Genomic DNA, 16312 nt, shown 5'->3' on the forward strand with positions numbered 1-16312 from the left:
GACGCCATCTCCCGATACTGCGATTAGGCTCGTAGCAACCTCGTAGCATAGATTCGTAGCGCGCACGTAGCTAGACTCTGTAGCATAGACTGCGTAGCAATTAGTTTACTCAATGGTAATATAGATGGCATGACTGAGAGTTATTAGAGCTGAAAAGTGAAACTGGAACTTTAGTGAAAATATTGAAAGCCTGGAGATTTAATTTTTAGTTAGTTCTGCTACTCGACGCTAGATGGAAGAAAAGTAAAATAACTTCGGTTTACTCCGAGTAGAGAATAGTTATTACAGCAATAATTATGAATAGGATAGGAATTTATTTTTGTATTATATTATTTACTGAGTTTTTGTACATTGAAATACAAATAAAATAAAGTTTTGGTTTCAAGTTTAAAGGTTTTTTTTTAAATATTTAGTATTCTGGCTATATTTATTCACAAGTTCTGAAAACTTTACAAATAATGAATAGGTAGATGTGTGATTTCATTTCGGATAAAAATACCGAGCGTTCGAAAATTAGATAACCTAAATTAATAATATCTAAGTAGTAAGATCTGTCACGGAAAAATTAACACATCATATCAAAATGGCTAGAATAGAATAGAATAGAATAGAAAATATAAAATGCATAAAACGATAAATGTTACCCCGGCACACCACCGTAAAATTTTTCATTTACGGAAAGCTTTCATTGCCTGAAGCAAACAAGGAGCGGGAAGTAGGAAATGAGGGTAATATACCTATCAGTGTCAATAGAATTATTGTTTGTTTACCGTTCAGATATCTTTTCAGCTGAAAAATAACAAGAAAAATATATTTATGGAATTATATCGTAAAGTTGGTTATAAATTACTTAATTCCAATTTGAATTAACTCTTCTTAACTTATCCTAACTCCATAGCCACATATTGATAAACTTACGAAGCTAAAGCGAAGTTGGAAAACAATAAAGCTTTTAAGATCTCTATTTTAAAGTGGCATTAGCCGTATCAGCGATACCGAGAATACACGTTTAGTTAACTTATTTAGGAAATCCTGAAAAGTGCTCTCTTAAGAGCTTTTAATAAAGCTTCTAAACAACTGTAACGGATAGTGATGTAATATCCAAACTCAGTCAACCCTACACAAACTAGCGTATTCCAATTACATTAAGCATGAAAGACCAACAAAACAATACCGGGACTCAATTTAATGAAGTGGCCCGTTCAATTCTGATGGGCAGCCTGAATGGACACCAGTTTGCATAATTACGCACGGGAGGTTCTTGGGGACACGTGATGTGTGTCTGCCGAGACTCCGCCGACGGCTGAATGGGCCGAGCGGGCGCGCGGGCGGCGCCCAGGCAGTCGCGCCGCATGCCCCGCCGGGGCCACACGTGTCGCTCCCCGCTCCTCGCGTCCACTTATGTAACCATCCGCACGGTGAGTCGCAGCCTCCAGCCCCTTCCTCGCCCCACTATACATCGACCCAGCGCCACATCTCCGTTATCATTTATCGCCCACGCAATTTTCAAATACGCGACCGTGCCAGCTAGTGTTGTGCTGTGATCTGTCGATCGGTATCGACTCGAGAGGTCTGTGGCCCGGCTAGTGCTACAGAGTATCAGCTGCAAAGTGACAATCGATTGCTGAATGTGCAGTAAGTAAATAATGGGAGAATGAGTGTTTGTGCGGCAGGTGGGTTATGTAACGGGTCGCAGGCTGGCGGCCGCTGTCCGCCGGCCTCGCGGGTCGGAATGTGGCGAGAGCTTCGCACGTAACCGGCTTGTTTGCTGAGTTTTTTTACGGCGAGGATAACAGAGCGATTTACATCTCAAAGCCTGTCCGACTGCATTTATTATTATTGTAACAACGCAAGACAAATTCTGACGTCTACAATTTATTTAATAGCAACCACGTGCGCAATTTTTTACGTGACTACAGAAAGCTCCACCAGTTTGATACAAAATTTCGCTTGTTTCCAAAGTACGAAGGTATCCCTTTTAAATACTCTAAATATTTGCTGGTAAACCTAACCACAGATAAACTTTACGTAACCAACCCGAACAACGAAGGTTTTAAACCAGAAATCGCTGTAACACTGAAGCGCGTTTCGATGCTTGTGCTTGTAGTTTCGCTACGTCTGTATATTTTCCGAAGCAGTAACATATTTAGTATTTTCACTTGGATTCCATCCGACTGCCAATCGTCATTTCCTTCAGAAACCTAACGTTTCCGTGAATATAAAACAGCCGCGGCGATGCGCCATGAATATTTGAGATGTAAGCTCATATTATGCTTCAGTTAATCCTGAATTTAAGACCAACGGCTGGCAAATTAGTGCATTTTTATTAACCTTAATACACAGATTATGTAACAGTATCTTTCTGAGGTTCACAGTTTCAGAAACTCGGTTGTGCTATGTTTTGTGTTCTCTGATTTCAGCGTACCAACATTTCAGATCCTAAGATTCCAAAGGGTTCAGGTATATTTACAGTTATTATTGCATTCTGTAAGGATAATGTCAGTTCTACAGCGGGGTAGGGGTCGCGTGCCCTGTCTCTACTCCAACACTCCAGTGACCGAAACTTTGTTAGGCACTATAAGGGTTACTTACACAGGTAGACAAAAGTATAGTTAACTAAAATGACGGAGCACGTGACTTCCTATAGCAAAGCAAAAAAAGCAAATTTTCAAAAGTCGTAGAACATAAGGAATATAGCATCAATCACCTAGGGTAACCCGTACTTATTTGGACTAATACAATGGAGCTACCATTACCGCGCACCGAACACTAGCAATTGACAATGCTCAAGCAGCTTGTCAAATATGACGTAACTTGTATGGTTCTGACAGATGTTTGACAGGCATTTTTTGCTATGGATTATTGATTGCTAATGTGACGGTGGTGTTACGGTAGCAGTACAGTTGTCACTCGGGATGCTCCTTCCGTGCCCCTCTACTGGCGGCCTGGCGTGGTGGCGGTGTCGTGACAGTCGGCAGTAAGTGCGGAAGCTCCATTGCCTCTGAAGCGTCGCTGGTAATGGTCTCAAATAAATCGTAAAACCCCGAAGGTTATCTTGATTACAATCTAAGTTAACGTCGGTGGTGGTTAGTTCGCCTTTTTTCGGTTTTGTTTAGGTTTGGTTCGGTGTTTGTCACATAAAAAGTCTGCAGTCTACAATACATCCGTACTTAATTGTACCTAAATTCTTAAACAGTTTAAATTTTTGTGTTTTGTAGTATAATATTGTGGTGTATTCGGTTAGTTACCTAGGGCGCTGGGTATTGCCTTAATTAAACTTATTACTTACTGAAATTTTAGTATTTTATGATTCATACAAACTTACGTATTAAATTTGTAGAGTTTGTAATAACTATCTTTAGATTATAAATTCAGGGATTTGAAAATGAAATACTATAACTCCATTTTTAAGAATTCATATATAGTTTGATAATAAAGTTTCACAACTAAAATTAAACAGTAAAGTCTAGCTACCATTTTCTGCAAAGTACCTACACAAAGCCAATATAAACATCATTATTTAAATAAGTATACCTACGAACCTATTATTTATGTACAGCTGGTAGCAGAGACGGACTGTCTCGGTGCCTTTTTTGAGAAATTAAGTAGAAAAAAGGAGAGTTCTCTCAAGTACAGCGTCATTTATCATCCATGTCTGTCGCTGACATCCGCTATCTGCCGACGAGAGTCGTACCACATCGACTCTGTCTCGCGATAGATATCTAAGCTTAGATAGATGTTTTATGTATGTGTGTATAGGCTTTAATAGACATGTTTTGTTTGGATAGAATCGTTATAAGTTTGATATCTTCTGTCTGTCTCAAATATTAGAGAGTACCTGGCTAAAGGTGCGCCGAACCTAGTATAAGTACAAGGATATGACCAACGGCTATGATACAAATGAATGGGAAGTAACTTATATACTGAAGGGCATTTTACTGAAATGAGAATTGATTATTATTAAAAAAAAGAATACAAACTGCATTCAAAGATTTTGTCAAAAAAGCTTTTATTTAGTTTAGTTTATATAATATAATAAAATAAACCTCTGCCTGTATATTAAAGGTAGAATATTTCCGAGCCATTTGAATTTTATATTTATTTTTATATTTATAAATAAGACATAAAAATACGAATACCTATATATACACTTTAAAACCTTCACCTCTACAAGTATAGTATTATAAGAGTCATTGGCATATACGGTCTGTAATTAAATGGGCAATAACACAAAGTTCCTCGGTACTCGATTTAATCCCACGCGGTCACGGCAAATCCAGTTTGGATGTTTTTTTAATATGAGAGACAGATAATCTACCTAGCTGTTTAATAAACAATGCTATATAAACAGTGTTTATTCTTCTAGCAAGAATTTAATTTATTTAATGTTTTCATGCTGCCTAAATTATTATTGTTTATCACGTAAGAGGCTGTGGGTTCAACTTCTGGCAACCTACCAATTAATTCTTTAAAAATAAACCACCAACCCGCTGTGGACCAACGTGGTGTGAAATGGTATGGTCCAAACTTGAAAGGCAGTGACTTACAAAGATCCCATTCGAGAGAGGCTGGTGCGGGGACTAACACCCCCCGAAGAGAGTAGAATAGAGTTACAGCGGCGTTAGATAAGCGAAGCGAAGATTTATGTCATTCAGAAGCCAATATTTTAACGAATACGACCTCTAAAACAATCTTTATCCTAACAATTCATCAAAAGCAAACGGATTTATCGTTCATCCATCTATGCGGCTTCTTCACAATAATAGTCACATCGTGGTAGCGGGAAGCAACTTACACATTACTTTGTACCCTGCAAGTTATTCAATCGTCAAATATGTCCAATATTGTACGTGATAAATCATTCTACTGAACGTGTTTGACAAGTACAGGGTTGCCAAAAAAAATATGTTTCTGTACTTTAAATATTAATCGAAACATAAAATAGTTTTGTTTTTATATCCTGATAAAGTACCTAGTTCGAAGTTGAATAGAATTACTAAATAGTTTTTCAGTCCAAATGTTAATTGAGTACAACTAAATAAATCTATTAGTTTTGTGTCATCCATCAGTTGAAACAATGACTTCCATTTGACGCGTTCATCAACTTTGAAAAGTTTACTTTTGAAGATGGAAACGTAAATGATTGGTAACCCTGGAGGTGTTTTCCAAATTGATATAAATTGCAAACCTTCACGCTATAATGATGGTATATTGGTATATTCATACGGTGACAGCTGAATAGGATCGCAGTGAATATGAGTCTGACATTGCATGATGTGTGATGATGTATGGCTTTGCTTACAGACCCCCTTCGTAGTCCAGAGGTGCAATTTTTCATTTCGCGCTTAAAAAATATAATTAAAGACTTGAGCATAATAAATATCTTCATTTTTTTATCGTAGAAGGTTATTGATTTCTATTAATTAAGGTCTATTAAGCTGTACATGGGATTTCAAGTAAATACGTGTATTGATTGTACCGTTTTACATGGGCAAAAATGACCATCACGAGAATAATTTATTGTTTAGCGTAGCGTTTGAGAGTATTATTGTAAGTACCTATAAAAATCTTAGTGCGAACAACCCATATATAATGAAATCAATAATAAAATCGCTCATTCTTCGCTCACCTCGTAAACTTGGAAGAGGAATGGCGAATAACTCAATATAACAAAGATTTAACGATTAGCGGGTAGATATTTAATTTAAAAAGCATTCTTCCGAGAACGGACGATGTCCAGCCTCCGGGAGAAGGTATTAAGGCACTTAGCGGTCCATTCCACTCAAGACCTCGATGCTTTCTGAAGCAGCTCTTATTGTTGAGCATGTAGGGTTAAGTTTAGGTTGGGACCGGTCGGGTAGTTTGACAAGGATTGATCTGCCTCTGGCTTGGTGTGCGTGAGGTGTGCACCTCTCTGCCAATTTTCTGGAAGGTGCCCATTATCTGGCCGGCGAGAGGCTGCAGGTTATTGGCTGTTTTTATTGCGAAGCTCCTGGAACGCCTGGGTGTGTCGGGGCTGGATTCGATTAGCGTGGGAAACTTTTGTTGTAGGTATTAATTGTACCTAGCATGTCATAGCGATTTCATTGGTTGTTTAAAGAAACGTGGTCATTGCTGGATAGGTTAGCTAGGTAGGCTACACTGGTAGGAATCTTGACGACCGAATGGTGTAGTGGTTAGTGACCCCGACTGCTATGCCGAAGGTCCCGGGTTCGAATTCCGGCTGCGGCAGATATTTGTTTAAAGACAGATATTTATACTCGGGTCTTGGGTGTTGATATTTATATTTAGTATGTATCTATCTATGTATTTGTGTAGATATATCAGCTATCCGACACCCATAACACAGGTTCCGCCTAGCTTGGGATCGGATAGCCGTGTGTGAGATGTCTCCACATATTTATTATTATTGAATCTACTTTATTTAATTCATTTATTCGGTAATTATTGTGTGTAGTAACTAGCAAGTATATTTAAAACATTAGTGTAACTAGTTACTTAATTATAGTTATGAGGTGGATTAGATATTGATCGCGTATAGATATACATACTTCTAAGCTAAGTATAGGCTGTGGTATAGGTTTACAGACAAATAATAGAGTTTCAAGGTTAGACTTTAGACTATTTTTAGATCGTTGGAAAGTTTAAGGATACCGGCGATTGTCCGATCTTAATGCGATTAAAAGAAGTCTGTTGGATGGGAATGTTGACGTTAATTTAAAAACTCTACTCATAAATATTTCGTAATACGGTACGTTGCAAAAGTGGTAGTAAGCCGAAGCTGAAGGCCTCTACCCCAAATAAAAATGTTTTCCAATGAACAACAAAATAGGCAATACTTAAAATAGCTGTCCTAACGTTGCTTGTCCTAGGTTCATTTGTAAGGCCATTGCACCTGCCCGCCGCCACGCCAAAGCTCGTTCCAACGTCAATTATTTCCAGCTGTGGTAAAGTCAAAGTCAAAAGCGGAAAAGTCTAATGTTATTACTGTTTTTCATAAACATTAGCTGAATGAGAATGACGGTGGAATTTTAATTGTTTTAGCTCAGCTCCGGTGGACGTTGTTCATAGACGCAGTACATAAATAATGGCGCTTCCCTAGAACTGCCGGACTAGAAAATGTTGACATAAAATTACTTGGATGCTAATTGAGCTTCGTGAAATGTAATTAACGTGTTGCTGCAGTTTTACAAGTAGCCTTACTTGAGATGTTACTGCATAGAATGCACTATTTTGTTATAATATAGGAATATGTACTTACACTATGTAAGTATATGTTGTTTTGTTTAATATTTTGTCTACCATAATAGTGTTTTTTTAAGTTTCCAAACTATAAAATATATTTTATAAGTACCTGCTAATTCCAAGTTCGCTAAAAGCTGGCTTAAAAAAAATCCGTCCTATTTACAATATCAGTTCAAAAATTAGGTCAAACAAATAACCATGTACGTACATATGTAACACTTACGGTTATGTCTGTTGGAGGCCGACAGGATGCAAGCTCGATTTTTTCCGTTCCACGTATAATCAAGCTAACAAACATTACAATATTCCATGCGATGTTAGACCGTAATAGCCACGTAACAAGGAGGAAACGGGTCAGTCGGCGCACAGTACACCGATGTACTCGAAAATGCCCCATAAAAGATTAATGTCCCCGCATAACCGCGCTTCATATGAAAACCTGAAAAATAAATCAACCCAAAAAAACAACGAAAACAGTTTAGCACGTTTGGGCGGTCCGCTGTACTGTTTCTGCGTATTTTCAGAGGGCTATCAACTGAAAATGGTCGCCCGTTTTGCATTTTTATATTTTGTCAATTGAAAACATAATTGGTTGGAGTTACCAAATTTGTAGGAAAAGCTGTTTTGGGGTCGGGATGTTGCAACATGGACGCAATATACAATACAAAATAATTGTAGTATTAATTACAACGGCAAAAAGGAACAGGAATTAGTTATGTAAATAGGTGCTTATTGCTTAGGCCAAGCGCGGACGCATCCAAACCATAGGACAACGCGGACTCGCGTGCATGTTCGTTGCATGTGGGTGTCAATACTGTACTCTCAATTTAATGGCCGAGCCTTTGTGAAATGCTGGTTATCTAATAATTTTGACTATCGACAATAAATCATTTTAAAGTTTTATGTCGAATAATACATTTCAGTTACTCAAGTGCAATGCCTCCTTTCCACAGAAAAATAAAATAAAAAATAACTGAAAGTTATTCGTATATGGTCAATGATGGTAAATATCTAGGTTTAGTTTTTTTTAAAACGAGTTAACGTGTTTTGAGTCAAATAGAAATATTCAGTGTTTGTACTTATAAAAAATGGTTGCTGTATATAGTTTTTGTACTTTTCATGAGTTGCAGTGGCAGGCAATTAAATATATCAGGTGTGAGAGCCTTTATTTGACTCAAAATTTAAACATTTGTGCTTTCTCTTTACGTGAAATTCAAGTGGCACTTGATTTGAAACGCGGAGAGCAAACTACACTTTTGGTGCAAACAAACCGAGCTACCACAGTTCATGATTTTATTTAATAAGTTCACTATTTTATTTAACTATTCCATCGGTTTTATTTTGTTTGATATATTCATTGTATTTCAGTAGATCAGATGATGATATGATGAGTAATTAATTGGGAGCATTCATACAGGATGTTCCAAAAGTGGTATACTTAGCCGAAAGGGGTGACTCAGCACGGGGTCAATCTGCACAACTTTTGGAATTTGGAAATTCGTTTATAGAAATTCGCGAAAAAATAATCTTTTCTATAACGAATGCCCAATGTCTGGTTTACTCATGGAAATAATAAGTACTTACGTACGTTGTGCGTAAGTACTTTTTACTTCCATGTAAACTCAATGTCAAAATGTTGTCAGTATACGGTGTCTGGTTTGATTCACGCAATCTTTCAATAAATGCTAGGAACAATACCGATGCCTCGGATATTCTTATCTTTGGTAAGTCATTAGAAAAATACTATTATTAACTGTCTTTAACTCTTCAAAGATATTATTTAAATACATTTCATGGTACCGAGGTCTACTTCTACTTCTGCAAATAATTAAGAAAAAAATATCTTACATCATTTACCGCTGCATAATTAGCATTGTTTGTCTCTACGACCTCGAGTGTCCTGTGGCGAACAAAGAGTTCTTAACCCTGTACTGTTTGACGAGTACCTACAAGGTGTTTCATTTCATCACCCTTTGAACAGAAATCAAGGACAATGTTCGTAATTTTTAACCAGTATAATTTTGAATTTGTTGATGTTTTGAAGCGTTCGTAGTCGAGCGGGCCTCAGTGATCGTCACTGATCGCTGAGGTTAAGCAACAACTGACACGGTCAGCCATTGGATGGGTGACCAATTTCAAGTGGTGCTTTTCTGGACGCTTCCGTGCTTCGGACGGCACGTTAAGCCGTGGGTCCCGGTTGCTGCTTCGGCAGCAGTCGTTAAGCCTAGTCAGAGGACTTCGGGCGGCTTGAAAACATCTGACAGTCGGGTTGCCTACTTACCCGACAACTCTCTCAGCACAAGCTTGCTTGTGTTGGGGTCCACCAACCCGCACTTGGCCAGCGTGGTGGACTAGGCCTAAACCCTTCCTTCATTGGAAGGAGACCCGTGCCCCAGCAGTGGGGACGTAATGGGTCGTGAATGTCGTGATGATGTTTTTAATAATATCCACCAATATAATGCAAAAACTATACTGAAAGCACTGAATCCTTAATACAGGTTTTGTGTAAACCTATCTAGGACGACAGCTAATCCTTAATCAGCTTATGTACATTTTTTAAATGACTCTAACATTAATTATCGTTGTTTTAATTAAGTTAAAATAAACTAACAAACTATTTAACTGCCTCATTGTGCACGTATTTATAACTGTACTTTAAAGAATTCAATAAATAAATAATTATTATTATTAATAATATATTTACTTAGTTGTAAAAACCAGGTTACCATTACCTTTGCACTTATGTAGGTAGGTAGTATTTAAATTTTAAATGCGAACCTTTACAGCTTTCCCGTCTGAAAGGGTAGATATCATTTTTATAGTTTAAAGACATTGTTTCATTTATGGACTGGATACGTATAAAACGTCGCTTTCAATCGTTAGCACGGATTTTAAAGCCTAAATATATTATCTGATAGAGATAACTTGGTAGGGATTATTATTTATCAAAAAAAAAATCTAAATTCTTTATTGTTGTTACTTACAATAGATATAATATTATTACATTGTGGGTCTCTTCTTGTAAGTTTAAAAAACCTGTAGTAGAAAACGTAAGGATATATTTTTACCAAGTTTTATTGTTTGGTCTTTTCTTGTCATAGATTAAATGAAATAAAAAAATATTTATGTACTTACTTACTATTTACTAATGTCTTGTTTTGTCTGATACAATTTTTTTATTCAATTAATTTGGTATTATGTCTGTGTCTATCACCGATTTTTTTGTCGATCCATGTGCGAACTTCTTCTAGGACTATCTACTAACGCAAGTATAGACTGTTCCTACCGGCAATAACTTTACCAATCCGATCCGATCCGACTGACCTATGACGTCATCAAATAAAGATGGCTGACTCGCCGCCATTACTGTCAACTTTGAAACTTTGCGAAATGGCGTGTTATTTGAGTTGTATGAGTTGCTACTAGATGACTGCAGAAAGGTCTCAGGGATAATCTTTCTGACCTCTGAAGGAGGCCTAATTCGTAACCGAGAAAAAGAGGTCACTGCTTTTTAAGATGTTTCTTTTACGTAGGTGTAGGTATTATTTAAGTATGTATAAGTACCTACATGTTTTACCGGCATGACGACATAGATATTCTTACTTCTTTGTTATTCGAAGGGGTAGTCAAAGACAACGTGCCTCTTTTAGTGTGAGTCTTTGATAAATAATACGAAAAATATAGAGTATCACATACAAAAACAAAGTACTAATGAATAAAGTAAAAAAAAATCTAATCTGGGAAGTGAAATATTATTTGTCGAGACGTTTCTTTTGCCCCAACCTATACTCCATCTTGTTCGTTTATTGTTTATCAAAGGCTTCCCTTGATAGAATTAAGTCAACGTACTTAAGTATATAGATTGTCTTTCAGAGGCAATCTATCCAATGTTCATAGAGTAGTAAATATACGTTCCTTGGTCCATAGCTAGGTAGAGGTACATATTTGCATTTCGGAGTGCAGTCGGTAAGCAAGTTTAGCGGAAATAAATGCTTACACCCCAGTTCTATTGTTGGAATGTTTTACACCCACCCGTTTTCATTCCGCTGGCTACGAAATGTTTCTGTAGCTCAACTACCGGGCTGTTTTTGAAAAGCACACTTCTTCGCCTATTGTCCACGGCTATTTATCGTGTCGCAAACTTAGAACTGGTTGGGGACATTTTTTACAACACAAGAATCTACCTAGTGTAGGCTATATAGCTTTTAACAAACTGAAAGATTTTAATTTGGTTTAGTGTGCGTGTGGTTGGTGATGCTATGGATCGAATATTTTTTTAAGCTTTTTGAAGATAGAAATGACGAAGATGGAGCTTGGGTGACTTGCACCAAACATTTAAAGAAACTACATTAAATCTATTGCTCTCTTGCTTTGACAATATACTGACTGAGCAGGACAGAAATAGATTTAATTTCGTTTAAATGTTTCGTGTGTTATAAGAGCCAAATTAGTGTGCGCGTCTTTATTTTAGGGTACCGTACCGGCGCGGCCGCGGGTTGTATTTGCGCTGCGGTCTGCTATAGTCATATTCAGCGGAGGCTAATCATAACCAACCAACCACCTAATTAACACAAATTCGTATTTTAGTTAACGTTTTGTACGAGAATTTGAGCGTGCCTCAGCATTTTACATAATAAGGTTTTACAAAACCTGTTTTGCATTTTAAACAACTTTAAAGAAGGTTAACTAAAAACTTATGTACGTTAAATTGATATGAACGTATTACGTTAAAATACGCCATTTTATAGAGAATCCGGCTAATTATTTCACCACGGTCACCATTGAAGATTTCATGCCTATTCGAAATAATAAAATTGAATTTACTAAATAATTTTATAAAAAAATGTGCAAGATGCAAGTCAAATGAAATTACTTCATTTCATTATGCATTATACGAGAGAATATTCCAGGGGCAAAGTTGGAAGCGTTAGTTTGTAGGTAGAGTTTAATTTGACATTCATATTCATATTAGGTTTGGCTAAATTAATTCAATAAATGTTTGTTTTCAGCTGAGCCATAGTTTCCTGAAGTACTTTAGTAAGGTGATTCAACCAACAACAACACTTAAATTTCCAAAAGACTAGACTAATATCCTTATAAATTAAATGATTAATAATTTTAACTTTTATTTTATTAATTACAAAGATATTCAATTATAATATGTTTTATTATGTTTATCTATTTTTAGTTAGTATAAATAACCAACACCGATGTCCTGGCTATAAATATATATTTTTTTAATACAGGTATTTAGTTCTTGGTCTTTGAATCTTGATTATTTCTTTCTTCTTACTTTCTTCATTACCAAATTGTGCTTCACAGTTTTCTAATCGAATTACAGACGATCGCATACCTGGTAAACAAAATAATCTATTTTTCAGCACTGACCTGCGAGCGGCGAAACGCGGCCAAACTTTCGATTTTATTTCTCGATTTGCCAATTGGCCAGCTCCCCCTTGAGGGAAGTTTTGTTTTCTTACTTTCTCCACTCATATATTAAGCCGTGCCGTCCCACTGACACCCCGGCTTAGGATTGCTGGCGAGGCCTGGCGGGTGGTGAGGATCGGGTTGGATCGACAGAAAGAGCCCCCCCTTATCCGAACGGAGAGTAATTTGTAAAAATTGACGTTCATCAGAAAATTTTATATTTGTACGATGAATAAAAAAATTTGACTTTGACTTTTGACTTTGGTTGGCCGCGTATTTTCAACTTTGTCTGCTATCGCCATCGTTTATAGCAGCAAGGGGCGCTTGAAAAAAGTTTTGTATCCCACCAACTATCAAAGCATTGCGCTGACGTTGGCGTGACGCTAAACTTATGACTTCTTGTCGTCCGCGTCTTGCACCCCGCACTAGCCCTACTCACACCTCTAATTCTGATAGCTGTCACATTGAAAGTGATAGTGATAGAAGCAGTAACACGTTTAGTTAGCCCGTGAATCTATCGCGTTGCTATCGATCCCGCTGGGCGTCGTGTGGCGGGACGAGCTCGCCTCCGCCGCGCTGTCTGGCTTATCGTGGACCTGGAGGGTTACTCTATACTTACGAAAAACTAACGAACGAGAGCTGCCGCCAATCGGCACGTTCAATACAACAAGATAGAGAAACTTCGTTTTTCGTCATATATGTAGAGTGACCCGCCTGCTGTTCAACGCCTGGGTTAAAACTGTGACCTTTGTGTTCATGTTGCCCTGGTACAATCGCACATTTTTGCTTTGAGTTTAAAGCTATTTTACTTAAGTGTCTTAAGTAATTGTTTCATTTTAAATATGCAATAGGGTTTAGTCCTGTGCTAGGCTTGTGCATTTTATTGATACTTACTAAAAACTCAAATAACATAGATTTAACAATCAATTATAGCGATCTCTTCCAGACAACCTTCGCTATTAGGTATTTTATTACGTCATTAAGTCACAACATTTTATTGAATAGAATGTCGGGCTCCTCTCTTTTAAAACAAAATGTCGCTAAAACAGACTTAGCAAGAAATCGATACAAAAGAAGTGGCAGGATTTGCCATTTGGGCTCGGCCAATTTGTTATTTTGTACCTAGTACTCCGTGACATTCTCCTTTAATACAAAATACCAAAAAATACAAATTATCTTTATTTTATCTTAACAAAAACGTAATCAATCAAACAAAGTTATACTTTATACTTAAAAAAAATACACATGTGTTAGTACCTTAGTTAATATGTACACTGAATGATTGGTTAAATCGCCGTTTGTTTTAGAACTGCAGTCGGATGTGGCTCGTCTATTTGTGATTACTCGAATAATTGTAAATCATTGGGTTTGTTAATTCAGAGAGCTTTCACTCGCAAGCGTTTGTTTTGATTGAACGTTTGTGTTGTGTGATTCATGTGGGATGATTTTCAGTAACACGTACATAGTGGGTCGCACTGACTATAAAATCTGTGTAGTTTCTGGTTAAATGCTTGTTAATATGTACGGTGGCCTGCGCCTTAAAGTATACAGGCGGAGTTTTTAAAATAGCGACCTCAAGCTCACACGCTGCTCAAGCACATCCACATAAACACCACTGCTACACACATCACACACAGCACGTCCCCGGATTTATAACAGATGTAGCTGGTCCCTTCATCATCAGGGATCGCTATTTTAAAAACTCCGCCTGTATACTTTTAGGCGCAGGCCACCGTACTACTATCATCTGCTACCACAAAACATAATTTAAATTCATCATATTAAACTACAAATATCTAAAAAACTAACGTAGGTATAAAGGTCAGACCGCGTCAGAAACACCACACTGCGCTCCGCCACTCGCATAAAAGACGTAGGTGCACAGACCGCTAAGCTGAAGTGGGCCTGGGCAGGCCACGTCATGCGAATGCACCCGGACCGGTGGGCAAAAATTATAACCGAGTGGGTGCCGAGCGACGGACGCAGGCGCCCAGGTAGACCTAGGCGGAGATGGCGGGACGACCTGGACAGATTTTTGCCGGATTGGCGTCAGGTGGTCGACAATAGAGACGTGTGGAGTGAACATGGGGAGGCCTTTGCCCAGCAGTGGGACACTGAAATGGCTACATAAAAAAAAAAAAAAAAAAAAAAAAAAGGTATAAAGGTAAGTTTCTACATAAATCAAGAAATCAGCGAATCTCTCCCGCATATCCCCCCGCATAGATACAAGAAACCAGTGACATAATAATATCTCATATCTCACGAGGCGAGAACACCCTCCTGACCTTACTCGCAAACTTATTCACCCAAAGACGCTCGATTGAACGAACATCCAGCGGCTTGATCGAACCCGCCTACCCTCACTCAACAAAATATAAGCACAATGGTCGATCGATGGTGGAGGTGGCGCCTTATTTGGCAACGAGCTCACTTTTAAAATCGTGTCAAGTTTTACTGCTGGTTCTGCGCGCCCCAATTTCCTCTTCGCCAGACACTTATGAGTGTAGCGGCTGCTTTATTGCGGATTATTAGCCGAGCGGGTATCGTATATATTGTGTCGTTTATGGGTTTTACAGATTTGTCGGGTCGCGGTTTGAATGCTGTTGGTTTGTTAGTTTGTGTGTTACAATTGCAACTCATGGTATCGTAGAAATCAGATCGTCTAGCTAGATGGTAGGTCTGATATTGATATTTCCAATGTAAAAATGTGTTGTCATTTGAACATGAATTTTCAGTAGATCTAAGTTCGAATAACGCTGTTTAATAGTTTTTCATAGCACCAAAAAGAATAGTAAGGTAACGGGTCCATATTCCGAGGTAAATAACAACATTTGAAAGTAAGTAAGAAAAATAAGCATTTGTAACCATCAATATTGATGTGAAATATTGTCTTCTGTAAGAATATACGTTAAATTTTATATTTCTTAACACAGATTCATTGATAACACATTAATTATACTTAAAAAAATATAATTTATTACACATGTCGATTTGCCCTTATACCGAGGTAGGATTATGGTTTCTTCCATATACCGAGGTAGCCTGTTCCATATTCCGAGTTAGTCCTGTCAGTGGCTCCATGAGTGTGGCCATGAACATAAGGAAATTACAATCTAAAATATGGATATACTTTTTTAACCCTAAAGTACTCCAAATAAATTTAATTATTCTAAATAGTAGTTGAAAATAATGAAAAGAATTAAATACTCTCCATTTATATTGGTTTTCGTGATAATTTCTATTATTTATGTAACATTTTCATAATTCATTATTGCAACTGGTAACATTGGCTAGAAAAAATATTCATAATGCTTCTATGATGTTCTATGGACTTTTCCAAACGATTAAAAAAAAAATAGAGTAGAGATGGGGTAAATTGATGAAATAGTGACAGTAATCGAATATAATCGATTATTGAACTCGAATGATTTAAACATTTTTTACTATAGTTTTTATCTAAGTAAGGTCTAAAATTTTTCCACGATATTTTATGTTCTTACTTAAATGTTTAAAAGTTGATGATACGTAATAAAAGTAGATGTGTAAGGGATGAGGAAAAGTATCGAATACTTACAAAAGCCAAATACCTTATCAGTACTAATTTCCGATGAGTACCTAATGTATTTACCATAAACGAATA

The 16312-nt window shown here is 37.3% G+C and overlaps 1 protein-coding gene across 8 annotated transcripts in view; it reads left to right on the forward strand.

The window, feature by feature from the left end:
* Positions 1-1305: 1305 nt before the first annotated feature.
* The window catches only part of LOC105380206 (potassium/sodium hyperpolarization-activated cyclic nucleotide-gated channel 2), a 202113-nt gene continuing 187106 nt past the window's right edge, over positions 1306-16312 (forward strand). For 2 of the 8 annotated variants that reach the window (XM_038106279.2, XM_038106281.2), the window contains exon 1: positions 1363-1635. The gene's annotated coding sequence lies outside the window, so the exon portion shown is untranslated. Of the gene's footprint in view, positions 1636-16312 lie in introns of all 8 variants that reach the window. The other 6 variants (XM_038106283.2, XM_038106284.2, XM_038106287.2 and 3 more) reach the window with 4 other exon arrangements.

The sequence above is a fragment of the Plutella xylostella genome, chromosome 19 (genome assembly GCF_932276165.1).
Source record: "Plutella xylostella chromosome 19, ilPluXylo3.1, whole genome shotgun sequence".
Lineage (NCBI taxonomy): Eukaryota > Metazoa > Arthropoda > Insecta > Lepidoptera > Plutellidae > Plutella > Plutella xylostella.